General features: G+C 41.7%; 1 protein-coding gene across 1 annotated transcript in view; it reads right to left on the bottom strand.

Annotated features, from left to right (window-relative positions):
* The window catches only part of TSNARE1 (t-SNARE domain containing 1), a 484,781-nt gene that overhangs the window by 463,725 nt on the left and 6,296 nt on the right, over positions 1–14,760 (bottom strand). The window contains exon 2 of the mRNA XM_065752794.1: positions 3,429–3,519. The gene's annotated coding sequence lies outside the window, so the exon portion shown is untranslated. The remainder of the gene's footprint in view (positions 1–3,428; positions 3,520–14,760) is intronic.

Raw genomic sequence — 14,760 nt, 5'->3', positions numbered from 1 at the left:
TTAATATGATTTCCAAAGGAGATGAGCATAGCTGCTTAAAGATCCACACAGCAAAAAGGAAGGTTTAACCATCCATTTAAGAAGAAATAAAATAGGCTTCTGAAGCGTTACATCACTTTCAATGTTTGGAGTGCTCAAATGCAAATATTAGTAACATGCCACAACAAGCAGAATAGTTTCCACTCACACAAGAAATACTGTGAGTCCCTTCTCTGCATACACACATTTGCTGTCTCCACTGCTCTTCTATTTGCAAAGATTTCTAACAGAATCTACAAGATGACCTGTGGTGATTTTAACACATTCCTTCCCTTATGAAAAAAATTCTTGTTCTTCTGGATACCAGGAATCATGCAGTCCTAGAATACTGTTAAACCATCCAACACCAGCATAAGATCTTTACGTGCTGACCATTAACACGACTCACATGAACAAGCCTTGGCTCTGGAAAGGAATCTCTGAGCTCAATCAGCCCCCTATTTACCAAGCTTAATGGGAACTGGAGGGAAGGGTTGAAGGACCATCCCACCAAGCAATCTGAAGACCTACTTTCTGTTTCCTAACACTGCTCGAGATGGCTCCTTGCAAGTCATGGAACCATTCCCAACAGAAACATTTCTTAAAATCACAGAATCATTTGAGTTGAGATGGCCTGTAAGGGTCCATTTAACTCCCCTGCAACGAACAGGGTCACCTACAGCTCCATCAGGGCGCTCATAGCCTGTCCACCCGGACTTTCAATGTCTCCAGGGATAGAGCATTGACAGATTAACTGGGCAACTTGTTCCATGGCCTCATCAGCCTCATTATAAAAGACCTTTTCTTTATATGCAATCTAAATCTCTCCTCTTTCAGTTTGAAACCATTTCGCCTTGTCCTATCACATCAGACTCTGCTAAAAAAAAAAAGTCTGTCACCTTCTTTCTTACAGCCCCACTTTAGATACTGAAAGCTCACTATCAGGTCTCCCTAGAGTCTTCTCTAGATTGAACAGCTCTCTCAGCCCATCCTCAGAGTGGAGGTGTTCTATCCCTTGGATCATTTTTGCAGCCCTCCTTTGGACCTGCATCAAAAGGCCCATGTCTCTCCTGAACTGAAGACTCCACTTCTGACACAGCAGTGCAGGTGAGAGAGAAGCACTACACCATCACACCACAATCAACCCAGAGGACCTCTCCAAAACCAAGTCATGATTTACCAAAACTGCTGTCCAATATCTCCTTACTCCAACAGTGGAACACTTGACCATTCTTCCACTTTACCCAGGCAACATTAAGTCATGAGACTGACTTCCAGCAATGCACTCTGAAAAGGAAATCTCAGCACTAGGCAAAGCTGTGATAGAATAAAACAATCTTCATCACACTGAAATGAAAGACAGCTGGTAGGAAAGAGAAACCACTGCTCGACTCAGTTGAAAAAGCAGAAAAATGATTATTAAATTTTTAATAATATTTATTATTATTAAAAAATAAAACAGAAGACATTCAAAAGCTACAAGGTGAATAATTCATTTGGGCAACACACAGTGCCAATATTCTGCGTGAACTGTTTAAGTTGAAGGTTCACAGTTTAATCAGAACCATTGGGAAAAAAAATAAACAGAAATGCTAAGGTCAGATGTACACCGCTTATCTTGAGTAAACGAAATAGGTTTCTCAGTAAGGGATTTTTATTTGAAATAAAAAAAATATCCTGCAGTTTGTCCACTGTCCAGTAAGGGGAGTCGGTGCCTAGAGCTTCAAGTCAACCACACATATGCAGTTTTGGGTGGAGAAAATGCAAATAAACAACTCTGAGGCACTGACATTTAGACCATGCTGCTGGTTGCCAGAAGATGAGAGAGGCAGATAGACATATTCAGAAAATCCACTAAGCCAAAGGGCTGGAAAAGGAGAGGAACCAAGAGATAATACAGTAGAAGAAAGACACGTTTTTTCTTGGAAATGGGTCTTTATCTCCCTGAGAGGCTTTACAGAGAGTATGTGAAGGTCATCCACTTGGAAGGAGAAATGCAAAGGGCAAATGATATCCCAAGCTCTGTCTAGATTTGATAAGAAAAGAGAAATCTCAATGCATTTCTGAATATGATACTCTTGTGGTAGCACAGAATGAATGAGGCTGGAAGGGATCGTTTTGGATCATCTAAGTCCAGTTCCTCTGGCAACATCGAGGAGACATGGAGGAGGATATTACTTTCCTTGGGGAAGACAGTGGAGGAACAGCAAGAGGTAATCAGACTACTCACCAAGTCCCATTGCTAGGAACATAAACAGGGAAAAATAATACAAAAAGCAGTGCTCCAACCCTCTTGCAAGGAGTGGGATTTAATAATATCATATGGTATCTAAAAGAAAATGTCAGCAGTAGGAACTCGTTAAGCATTGTATGGGGAAAAGCAGCAAAAATCACTACAGCATCTACACCATGCTGAGGGTTTTCCCATCAAGGGAAACCAGGCTGCCACTGGCTACAGCATCACGGAGAGGAGCCCTCAAACACTTATGTTCCTCTTTGCAGTTAATCTCATTAACCTCATATTTACTCTGTTGTTGGTGATTACTCAGGACACTAATAGGCATACTTTTTCCATACTGTTTACTCAGCATTACAAAGCTGTATATGAAATGGGGCTGGAACAAGCCAATTCTCCCCATGCTACGGAAAACAGAGGTAAAGAAATAAAATCTTTTTTACAGAGATTTGTTGCATCTAAAGGAAGAATTAAGTGAGAAATATCCAAGTAACTCTGAAAAAAATCTATAAAACCCTTCTTTATATTTTCCCCTCATTTCTAAAGTGTTTTATGGAATAGGAACTGATGCACCAAAAATTCCTAAGAAAAGATTGATGCCCTACCATTAGGCTGGAGTAGGTGAAATAACTGTTCTAGCCATGATACAAATTACCACAACAGTATTCCAGGTGGGAAAAACAGATGTAGTTTAAGGAAACTACTTCTGCTGTTAAAAACTCTAAAGGTTTTACAAATACAGCCTGTTACATCCTGAAAAATGAAACTCTCACTGCCCATCTGTTCCTAGCAGTGAGCATCTATTAGCACTCTCTTTGGCCAGAAAGCCAACTCAAAGTCAGCGAATGTGTGATGAGTGCCATCCAGAGCTTAATGAAGCAGCCAAGTCAGACAAGATCAGCCAAGAAGGGAGGGAAGAAGCTGGATGGAGATTCTTTTTTTTTTTTTCCTCTCCAATACCACCCAATCAAATCAAGGAATTTATTCCAGAAGTGTAAGATGCCATCCAGAAGTGAATGTCTACTGAGCCTACTACTCTAACTCATTCCAGCATCCAAGTCAACAAAATACAGCACCACTGCCAGTGAGCTCAGGAGATATGGAAGAAAACAGCCATACCAAACCACCTGAAACAGCAAGGGTTGTCACTGAAAGAAAACAACAGATAACTCACCCACGCTTCTGTTCCCTTGTAATGCGGAGCCACTGGTTTGGCACAAGGCAGCAGCAGCACAACAGACCAAGGGCTTGTGTCAGTCGATTCTCTGCGTAGGGAAAAGGAAGAAGTGAAAATCAGAAGGGAAAACACATATAGGTTTCTGTCTGCTCCATTTCCCCCAGTATGAAGTCAAGTATTCCCAAGACCAAGGGCTTTAGCTATATCTTTAGACTCAAACGCTGCTTCAGGGCTTTCACAGCCCGTGAATTTGTTAAAGAACAACAACAAAAACTTTTGAAAGATTGCATTTTCATTTACAAAGCTTTTCTGACAACAATGTGACATGAATATTAAAATAAAAAAAAGCAGAAACACAAGAACAACTCTTTCACCTCAGTTTCAGAGTGACACAATGTCTAGTGAGATATAGCTGGAAACATTCTGCAATTTGTGATTTCACATAATCAGAGATTCATTAAGGCAGGAAAAGACGTTTAAGAAGATCTAGTCCAAGCATTAACAAATCACTGCCATACTCACTGAACCAAGTTCCACAAATAATAATGTTTCCCTGCTTAGTGATCTCATGCTTCATATTCTATCTTCAGCAGTTTAACAGGATATATTGCCATTTTACCTATATTTTACACTACAAAAAGAAAAAAAAAAAACACGTAACTAATGGGATTGCTGAACTCCTATTCCAGCTGAGACAACCACCAGAGCACAGCACTAGATGAGATCTCAGCACTGAGGAATAAAACCCACACTAAAGCAGCAGAAACTGTACAAAGGTCTCTCGCATCTGTAATGAAGCCTAATTTGCAAAAAAAACTGAAAAATAATTTATAAACACTCACTTTAGAGGAAAAAATATTACTTTACAGGGCAAGAGACAGGGATAATGCATCCACATAAACAAATACACAGCTGGTATTTTATAACACGAAGATCTGACTGCTCCTCTAATCACTCTACTGACTTTTTTTCTTGTGTGTGTCTCAAATCCAGAAGGAATCTAGTATGTTTTAATGCAATTTCTTATGTTCAAAGAAAAAAAAAACTTCATGCACTCTGTAGTGTGCGTTGTCCTTCCTATTTCATAGAATATCCCAAGTTGGAAGGGATCCACATAAGGATAATTGAGCCCAACTGCTGGCTCCACACAGGACCACCCAAAATTCAGACCATATGTTGGATGGTAAAATGACAGGCTGAAGAGTGAAACACAAAAGGAATACAAAGACAATGTATGACCAGGAGAATATTTCTAAATAGATGAAACTAGTAACACTCTTTTTAAACTGTTTCAGAAGGGATGAGTTTAAGCAACTCAGACAGAAGAACTATGGGAAGTTAAAGAGACAAATATTACTCCCTTTATATGGTATTCCTCCTCGTAAACCAGTTTAATCTAATTGCTTATAACTGACTGGTTGCTTAGTTTGGATCATGACTACGTAGGTCTCAGCCTTCCAGATCCACCACAGCCTTCTAATCCCTCCTTGTCACAGGATGGTGGAGAAAATCAAACTACATGGAATGCCACAAACAGCAGCTACGGATGCTGAAGGAGCTCCCTGCCTTGAGGTTCTAACACTTAGAAGAGCCACACAATTACTGTTTTCTATTCTTTGACTAATACAAACTACTTCAAGACCCTTAAAAGACAACAGAAGATCCAATGCATGACATATATATATAATTTTATATATAATATGAAATATAATATCTTGAGATACGTTTTGAAGACAGAGTAAATAAGTAAGACCTTTACAATCTACCATGGTTGCTCAGCAACACCTTTTCTTGCTACATCACACAACATCTCTTCCTCATTATTTCCCTGGTCAAAGGTCAAAAATCACCTTTCCAAGAGAACAAGAGAGAAACTCCCAAATCCAGCTATTCCAGGAACAACTCACGCCTCCATCCAGGGAAACTTCCAAACATCAACACACGCAACAATTTCTCAAGGACAGTCTTCACTCTTCGTAATTACAGTATCACAACATATGAGAGGCTATGGATGCCCCACAGAATCATGGAATGGCCTGGGTTGAAAAGGACCTCAAAGATCATGCAGCTGCAAACCCCTTGCTGTGGGCACGGTTGCCAACTACTAGACCAGGGTGCCCAGAGCCACATCCAGCCTTGCCTTGAATACATCCAGGGATGGGGCATCCACAACCTCTCTGAGTAAAACCTAAATATCCCCTGCCTTAGTTTAAAACCATTCTCTCTTGTCCTATTCACTATCTACCCATGTAAACAGTCATCCCCCCTCTTGTTTATATGTTCCTTGTAAGTAATGAAAGGCCATAATTAGGTTTCTTTAGAGCTTTCTTCTTCACCAAGCTAAACAAGCCCAGTTCCCTCAGCCTTTCTATATAGAAGAGATGCTCCAGCCCTCTGATCATCCTAGGGGCCCTCCTCTGGACCAACAACTCTTGCAGAGAAAGAACATGAATAATACACGCAATACAAACTAAGTCCTGTCACCAACTTCTCCATCTGTGGCACAGACCTACACATCAGTCTGAGAAATTACTCATATGCACACACCAGAATATGCACACACCAAAAATAGTGGGGGTAAATGTGCTTAACTGTTGAGAATGTGCTTTCTCTTAATTAAAAAAAAAAAGTTAAAAACAACTTCAAAACCCACTGATGGTGAAGACTGCTGAAGAAGAAAGCAGACCTTAAACACCCTTGGAGGTATTCAAGGCCAGGACAGGTGGGGCACCAGGCAAGCTGATCTAGTGCCTGTCTTAGTAGCTGGCAGCCCTGCCTGCAGCAGGGAGCTGGAACTGAATGACCTTTGAGGTCCCCTCCAATCCAAGCCATTCTATAATTCTACGAAGCATTGTTTCATAGAGAAGTCCTGAGACTTCTCCTGAAGCTGGGTCTGCTCAGCCTTTAAAAATGAAGGCTCAGAGGGGATCGGATCCATGTATATAAATATCTAAGAGGCGGGAGGCAAAGAGACATGGCTCGACTCTTCTCAGCAGTGTATGGTAATAGCACAAGGGGAAATGGTCACACACTGATGCACAGGAAGTTCAGCACAAATGCACGTGGGAACTTCTTCACAGTGAAGTGATGGAGCACTGGCACAGGCTGCCCAGAGAGGTGGTGGAGTCTCTTTCTCTGGAGAGATGATGTTCAAGACCTGCCTGGATACCTACCTGTGCAACCTGGGCTAGGGAGCCTGCTTTCGCAGGGGGGTTGGACTAGGTGATCTCTGGAGGTCCCTTCCAACCCCTACAATTCTGTGATTACATCCATCTCTTGTAGTTGCCTTGAGCACACAACCAAAAAAAAAATGAAAACAAAGACTGAAATTATCAATACGTATGACATCATGTATGTAGCTTCTCTGCTGAATATTGATCCATCTTCTCCTTAACTCATCTTCCCACCTTCCTACATACCCCACATATATGTCTTCCTTTCTAACAACTGTTGTAGAATCACAGAATTGAGTTGGAAATGACTCTTAAAGGTCATACAGTCCAGCTCCCCTGCGGTGAACAGGGACCCTTACAGCTATATCAGGTTACTCAGGACCTGGTCCTGCCTGACACTGAACGTCTCCATGGACAGGGTATCCATTCTTCATCTCCCCTAGACAATCTGTTCTAGTGCCTTTTGTTAAAAGGTTGTTCTTTGGAGGTCTCACATTGGCCTGGGCACCATATAAGAACACAAGAGAAACACAACCTTTGGTTGGCATCAGGAGGAACAGCACTGATGTATGGAGGAATTAATGACAACTCAGCCTACCTGAATTTTTTTTTAAGCCATCATGTATATAATTCACATGATGCTAGTACAGGAATATCATGGTGAAGAACTGGAATGTAAGGGGCGGGTTTTCTCTGTTTCTATGGTTATAAGCAATTTTAATGACCAGGCTAAATAAAAAACCTGGAAAAGAGAGAAAGTAGGAAGGAGTGAGGTAGGCGTATAATTTTGATTGACAAGCCATAGCAAACTAGTTAAGATCTGTCAAATGTCTGCTTAAGATCACAAATCCTCAGCACATTGTATGGAAGACAGAATTAGCCTAAATGCACAGCTTTACAAAAATGTTTCCTACCCAGTAAGATCACAGTTCATGATTTCAAGTTTCCCCTCACTGAACAATCTGATAGAACAAATACCAAGGAAGTCAGAGTACGGACAAAAAAAATACATCTCATTTTTACCATTTGTGAAATTTTCAAGTGAGACCATGCTATGACAGCTTAACCTCTTTTCCTGGTCCAAAAAAAAAAAAAAAAACAAATTTCACAGAATCACAAAATGGCTTAGGTTGGAGAGGACCCTAAAGATCATCTAAAGATGGAGTTAAATCCAGCTGGCAACTGGGCATGACCCCCAAGGGTCAGTACTTGGGCCTATCCAAGTGCATGGTTGGACTGGAAGACCTTGGAGGTCCTTTCCAACCTTGATAATTCTAGAATTGTATGATTCTATGATCTAGTTTCAACTCCTCTGCCATACATAGGAAAAAGATAACACTCCTCAAGTGTTAGCTACTACAAACTACTTGAAATACACTGTCAACTGCATCCCTTCAGGATCACATTAAATGGTGCATAAACCAAGAGTTAGACAATTTCTGACTCAAAGGTCTAAAACTAGGAGACTGAATGCAGACAGAGTTGATAACAGATTGGAAGGAAGTATCAGGAAATGCAAAGGCAATCTTGTTTAGCAAGATCAACAGAAACAGCAGTACAACAGGCTGCTGCATGGTTCCCTGTGGGTATCTCAGCAAAAGAACAGGGTTTGGGGAAAGTTAAGGGCAGCCATACAAATGTTCACTGGTGACGTATCAAGAGGGAAGAACGGTGGAGTGATAAACAGAGCATTCCGAAGTCAGAAAAAGACATGAACAACTGTGGAATGAAACTAGGTACAAGGCAGTGCATGAAGACGAAACCAGCTCATGTTTAATGACAACAAGATGCAATGAAAGACTGACGCGAAGAAGACACGACACCCATGAACAAAGCTAGAACTGTATTTTGTCTTTTATTCGCCCAACAGTTGAGATGCAGGCAAGACATGGTGATCTTCAGAGTTATATATCCATGAGAGCACTTTACAGATAGATCACTACTTTCAAAGTTTCTTTATCCTTCCTTTTAATGTCTAAGAACACTGCGATTTTATCAAACGCTCTTTCATTTTTAAAAAGGGGAAAAATAAGCAGATAGGATAGGGTTACGAAGAAGGGAAGTCAACAGCTCCTGAGATGCCTGCCAACAGGAACAGCACTTAAACCATATAGTTCTGGCAGAGAACACCCTCAAAATTTGATATTTAAAACTCTTATGGTGTTGGAATATGTAATTAAAGTAAAAGGACACAAGTGAACTATAAGCTGATCAACAAAAACTTGTATCAAACTCAAGAGAACATTCCCATAAAGTCTCAGCCACCTGGTTCTTCCATAGTACATGACAGAAAAAAAAAAGTCTACTTATCTTTCCACTGAATATCATCCTTCTTTAGGCTCTACTGCATCAAGATTTGTACCATTTCAGACAGCTAAAAAACAAAAAACACCATAAAGAACTGGCCCTGTTTGCTCCCTTGTTTCTCAACAATCAGAAACATATTTATCATGATACAAGCCAATGACCAACAATGCCCAGTCTTCATAACAGAAGAATCACAGATTGGAAAAATCCTCTAAAATCATCTAGTCCAACCATCAATAATTACCACTACGCCCACTAAACCACATCCTGCAGTGCCACGTCTACACACTTCCAGGGATGATGACTCCACCACTTCCCTGGGTAGCCTGTTTCAATGCCTCACCACTCTTTCAGAAAAGAAGGAATCCCAGTTCCCTCAGCTGCTCCTCATGCAACTGAATGCAATACTCAAGGTGTGGCCCCACCAGAGCCAATTACATAGGGACAGTCACCTCCCTGCTTCTGCTGAGTACGCTATTTCTGATACGAGAGAGGATGCCATTGGTCTCCTCGGCCACCTCGGCACACTGCTTATTTATGGTCAGCCAGCTGTCATCTAACACCCCCTGATCCTTTTGCATAGGCTTCCAGCAACTCTGCCCCAAGCCGGTAGTGATGCATGGAGTTGTTGTGGCCAAAGTTCAGGACCCAGCATTTGATCTTGCTGTACTTTATAAAATTGGCCTCAGCCCTTCGATGAGCCTGTCCAAACCCCTTTGTAGGGCATTCCTTCTCTCACACAGAAGAAACACCTCCTCCCAGCTTGGTGTTACCTGCAAGCACACTGAGGGTGCACTGAATTCTACGAGTTAGCATTCCTGAAGAACCACAGCATTTACTCCTCAAGAACTGGAATAAACAGAGGGCTCAAATTCTTTTTCTGCCTCGCTGTTTTAACAGGGCAAGCCTACTGAACTGCCTCTTACAACTTCTAGTTGGCAAGGGAATAAACTAAACCTGCATGAAATTTATTTGTTCCATATTTATATCTCAAGCAAGCACAGCAGCATTCACATATTGACTCGTATCTTCCTTGCAGTATCTAGAAAGTCAAACAAAACTTAACAGAATAGGGCACTAATTCATCAATTTAAACTGAAAATTCTAGCTGAACTCTTCAGAAAATAACCAAGATTGCTCAAACATTAACTTCCACGTGCTACACATGGAGGAAAACCAAGCTCCATGTCACATCCTCCCAGCACTTCGCTGGACAAGTTGACTACACTAAAGTACAACCATACATCCCAACAAATCATCATGGGCTGCAAGTCCTATACACACCTAAGCACACTTTACTGAAGTCATGAAAAAATCATGTGCAAGGGTGAAAAAGGATGTAGATGCAACCCTCCTAACCAATGGCTGTGGACACTGTGGCACTCCACAGGCAAAAACACTTGGTTACCTGTCCCAGAAATATACAAAAAATTCAACCCATAAACAGCACACAAGCTGTTGGAGTCCAGGAAGCATTCGGATCACTCTCCCAAACGAAGGATTTGAATTTAGAGCGGTCCTGTGTAGAGCCAGGAGTTGGACACCATGATCCTTGTAGGGTCCCTTTCAACTTGGAATATTCCATGTGTCTATGACCTTTTGGCTACTGGCTCCAGGGTGTGGAATAGCTGCTCTTGACCTCCTCCCTCACCACTCCCTGTCCATACATTTACATAGTATTCGCATGACCTACCTCCAACACCACACAGATGCCCAGCTATGAATGTAGTTCAGCTTGGTTTGAATACAACTGAGAAAAAAAGAAGAAATGGTTCCTGGCTTGTGCTGATGTGACACAGGATGAGCCTGGACAGTCATGGATTCAGAGCCACAAAACCACTGTTTTAATACTCCCCATCTGCAGACGTCACAGTTTCATTTCTACTAGGGTCACCATAAACACAGTAATGAGAAAGATAAAACAAATATATATATATATAGCCCAATATTCCTCACTGAGAGGTTTCAAACAGTCAAGCTATCTATCAGAGAGGCAAAAACATAAGTCAAAGCAGCACTTAAGCAGTTGGTTTAAGCTAATTCACTATCAGATAATACTTACAAATCTCACAAACCATCTCTGCAGCCATTGGAGCCAATACTTCCCTGGAGAGTGCCCAGGAATCACTTGCAAATGAAACACAACTGAATTTACTGCTTCTGCAACCTTGGAAATTCAAGTTACAGAGGTGACGTTACATTTTGTTTCGCCAGCACTAATCTATTACCTTTTTAAAGGTGCACACGTTTCACCCTGTTGGCTTCCAACACTGAATTCCTGGCCTCACTAAGATTCAGAATAAATGAGAAGAGTATGCCCTCTGGGTGAAATCCCTAGCTGCAATCTGTATTCAAAACACACTGCTCCAGAGCTTTGCGTGCATTGCCAAACTCGCCTTGAGGTTTGCTCTTGAGATGGCAATTTGCATATCAACGTTTCGCTGCAAAGATTACCCAATGTCCCTGCTATTATTTTAATACTCAGCTGTAGGCGGACCCTCAAGGAGCGCACAGAAGCACACACTAAAAATACCCCCCTTCCCCACCAGCTCCACACATGACCACAACTAACACCAGCTCAGATACAAAGCAAGGCAATGGCATCCATCCACCTTCTGAGGATATGCTTGGAAGAACCAACACACTCAATAAAACGTGCTGAAAATCAGAAAGCACCTCTGCCTAGAAGGAGGATGAATGCAATTGGCAGCTGGAGGAGGAGGACTGCAGGTGGAGTTGGTTTTGCAACCACAAAGAAGAGAAGATGCTTATCCGAGCACAGGACATACTTGGGAAAAACAAATTAAGAAGTAATAAAGGAGAGCAGGCGAGGGAGGCATCGCTGGGAATGTGAATTTAAGATGACTCTGAAAAGCAGAAAGGAAAGAAAGTCGTGCCCAGAATACGAGCAGTGCTGGTTGAACGTGAGCACGGCCTGATTCATGCCCCAAAAGGGAGTTCCTGGTCCCTGTTGGCAGTATTGCACTGATGAAAGCAGGCAAAAAAAAAAAAAAAAAAAAAAACAGTTGAAGGTTTTTCTATGCCTTCTTCCTGCTTGCCCAGCAAAGCCCAGGCTCAGAGGTAGTAATTATTTTTGGCAAGGCAATGAAATCGAACAACAGAGTTATTTACGAGACGCACATCAGAGCCCGGCTACCAAAGGAGCAAGTCCAAGGTCACCCCCATCTGCTTATGAGAGCAACTTTGCAAACTGGTGTGAAGACAGCAGGCAAAAGGAGGGAATTCCTTACCAGGAAGGTAAGGAATGGAAATGCACATAACGTAACACCAGAAAGTCTTGCCTTAATCAACTACATGGGCTTTGAGATAAGGTTAATTGATCTTCACTGAGAGTGAAGATGGATCTTCATCTGGACCGCATGAGCAGTGGAGGAAGGACATCATCTGAGGTAGGATGAGATATCAGAGGAACTCCACCTTCACATTTATCACCTTATCCTGAAAGCTATCAACTATTTCCAAGGAGTCAATTACCATCTCAACCCATGAAGCATCAAAGGTTTCAAGACGACACTCACTTTCAAAAAGTGTGGCTTTATACTCACATTCACCTTTCTGCCAGCAGAGAAAAGCAGCAAAATCTGAGCCCTCCCAGCCAAGGGTAAGTTACATCCCAAGAACAGCATGTCAAGTCACAAATTAACCACCAAGGAAAAGGCAAAAGCTCCTTCTGTCTCACATGGGCAACAAGGATGGGAGAAGTCAAGATGTGCAAGAAAGCAGGAGTCAAGTGAGTCAAGGAAAGGAGGACCACCAGGCTGCTCTCTGCACCCCATTCTGGAGACATTCAACACGAGGCTGGATGGGATTCTGAGTACCCTTATCTAGCTGCAGATGCCCCTGTCCATGGCAGGGGAGTTGGACCAGATATCTCTAAAGATCCCTTCCAACTCAAAACAATTAAATGATCTACGTACTGCGTTCAAATGCATCACAAAAATGATCCAGTCAAGCACCCTTGTTTCCAAGCCTAGGATTATACTTAAATTCACATCAAAAGAGGGGGTCCAACACAACTGAATCATGCGAAAAGTGCAAGCCTGTAACCTGGGAGCCCTTGAGATGCCTCTATGCACTAACGGAAACAACTGTGCACAAAGCAGGACAAATATATCCCACAATAATATGCAAAGTAAAAAAGAAAACAAATAAAAAACAACTCTCCACGCACATAGAAGGCGATCTTTATAATTACACTGCCAGTGTTTTCATGAGGTGAAAAAAAAAAACAAACTGTTGAAATCTTTTCCACTGCTCAACATTTGAGGTAAAGGAGAATGAATCCATCCACTCAAAGCTCTAGCGATGATAATCAGGGAGATATTACACTATCTATAAAGGGACTGTCAATCTGCTTTTTTGGATTCAATAGTGCATCTGTCACGGCATACCATTTTACTGTAATCTTGCAGCACTGTTTACACCACTTGCTAAGATGCATTTTCAAGAGGACCAGTTTTGGCACTCTGCTACGATAGAAAACCATTAAATTTTTAGAAAAATGACCCATATCTAGGAAACTTTCCTGCTGTGTGTGGTCAATGCTTAAAAGGTCTTTTCAAAGTGCACCACTGCTCTCTAAAACAACTACGTCCAAAAGCTTAGGACAGCATTTCCAGGACTCTGACACCCACATTTTGCCACCTACTTGCATGTTCAGGCACTTGCAGTTAACCAAAGATGAAGATCCATAGCACTGAGAAACAGGTTCATAGGTTCATAAGGTTGGAAAGGACCTACAAGATCATCTAGTCCAACCATCCTCCTATCACTATCCCTACCCAACTACTAAATCAAATCCCTAACAGAGACACTATCACGTAGCTTTAACACAACTTTAAGCTCTGCAGTTGTCTGGATCTTTTCCTAATCGAACCTTAGGAAGAATAGTCTTACTAAAAGAATGTAATTTTTCTCTGTTGATAGATATCCAAATAGCTTTATAACCTGTACATGACTGTAGCTAAGAAGATGGTGAGCATTAGGAAGTTGGGCACACATCCTCTGATCACATATATGCTTATTCACAACTGGGTGATCCCAACTCCACCGATCCACTGATAGCACCACAGGGACGAATAGCACAGTGCTCCATTCCCCAACAAATAAAAACTCATGCAGTATATTTATATATGAGAAACATACATTATTTGCCACAGAATCATTGAGGTTGGAAAAGATCCCTAAGATTATCTAGCCCAACCATCCACCTATCACCAACACTGTCCACCAAACCACATCCCTAAGTATTAGCTCTCCTTGAACACCTCCACCACTTCCCTGAGCAAACTGTTACATAATAGTTCCTATAACATAATGTATGTTTATATAAACTTCATTTCTTCCATTCATTCTCTGAACAACTGTTCCTGTCAGTGCCTGCAGCAGGATGTTTGGTGGGACTGATGTTGGGGTCTCATGACCAGCAACAGGCAGATAAGAGATTTTCTGGCAATATATCAGGGAGACAGAAAACTTCAAAACGTTTGGGAAAGATAAACTGCACATCCAGTTCTTTAGTGGTATGGTGAAACGTGTACAAATAAAGTATTTTAAAAGTTTAGAGGACCTCAGAAGAGTCTAGGAAGCTCACAGTGTCACAAGGGAACAAATCAATTGCTTTATGGCAAAAAGAAAGGCAAAGATGTGTTAATGATTAGCTCCTGCCTCATTAGGCTTTGCCGGAAGAAATTCTTTACTATAAAGATGGTGGAGGCACTGGAACAGGTTACCCAGAGAAGCTCTGGATGCTCCGACCCTGAAGCTGCTCAAGGCCAGGTCGGATGGGGGTTTGGCCAACTGGTACAGTGAAAGATCTCCCTGCCCAT

This window comes from Cyrtonyx montezumae, unplaced genomic scaffold (genome assembly GCF_038088225.1).
Source record: "Cyrtonyx montezumae isolate F1298 unplaced genomic scaffold, pur_monq_1.0 scaffold_8, whole genome shotgun sequence".
Classification (NCBI taxonomy): domain Eukaryota; kingdom Metazoa; phylum Chordata; class Aves; order Galliformes; family Odontophoridae; genus Cyrtonyx; species Cyrtonyx montezumae.
This window is presented reverse-complemented; position numbering and strand designations above follow the sequence as displayed.